The sequence below is a fragment of the Zingiber officinale genome, chromosome 2A (genome assembly GCF_018446385.1).
Source record: "Zingiber officinale cultivar Zhangliang chromosome 2A, Zo_v1.1, whole genome shotgun sequence".
In the NCBI taxonomy this organism is placed as follows: domain Eukaryota; kingdom Viridiplantae; phylum Streptophyta; class Magnoliopsida; order Zingiberales; family Zingiberaceae; genus Zingiber; species Zingiber officinale.
Genome location: NC_055988.1, coordinates 12,337,670 through 12,338,552, shown reverse-complemented (window position 1 = coordinate 12,338,552; position 883 = coordinate 12,337,670).

Sequence of the window (883 nt, the reverse complement as noted above, 5' to 3'; positions counted from 1 at the left end):
CATGTTATCTACAATATAAATTAATTGAACAACTACATTTAACATAAATGTAGACATTTGACCAATGTGATTCTTATTTCTAGATAAATGTTTATACCAAAAGCTAGGCTTTTAGTATACACTCTAACAGGAAGTACACAATCAAAGTAGTAGAATAGTAAAGAAACTCGTGTACAAGAAGTGATGATCTGAACTACTGAGACCAGGGCTCTATTTATAGTCTGCTGGTCGAATATATCTGTTTACTGATGTGGCAGCTCCAGGCACCTGGAATGGGTCCGGGTGCCTGGGCCTGGATAAAGATTTTGTAGGATCGGAAAGAACGCTAGAGGGGGGGGGGTGAATAGCGATCGTCGAAAATTCGATTTAAAACTGATACACAGTGGAAGAATGAGAAGCAATGCTAACATGACCAAGTTTTTTACTTGGTTCAGAGCCTTCGACGACTCCTACTCTAAGACCCGCACTTGTCGAGTGTTTCATTGGGTAGTCCACTAATATTTTGAAATGGTTACAAATTGCAAGTACAAGAACTATATATAAAAATTATCAACAATAAAAAGAAATAATTAAAGCTGAAGTCCGGTTGTCGGTGGAGCCTAGTAGCATTGCAGGAGCCTTTCGGAGCACCGAGCAGAAGAGAAGGGCGTTGTAGTTGTTGTCCTAAAGCTCCGGGTCGAAGACCTTTAAATAGGTCCGTTTTGGGTGTCTGGAACCCCTCTGGGCGCCTAGACCACGTGGCCCGGTCAATCGATGCGCTCCACGTCAACTTATGGATGATTTTACGATTTTGGGCGCTTGGACAAAGTTCGAGCGCCCCAATCGCCTGGGCGCTTGGACTGAGTCTGGGCGCCGAGATCGCCTAGGCACTCCGGCACCCACT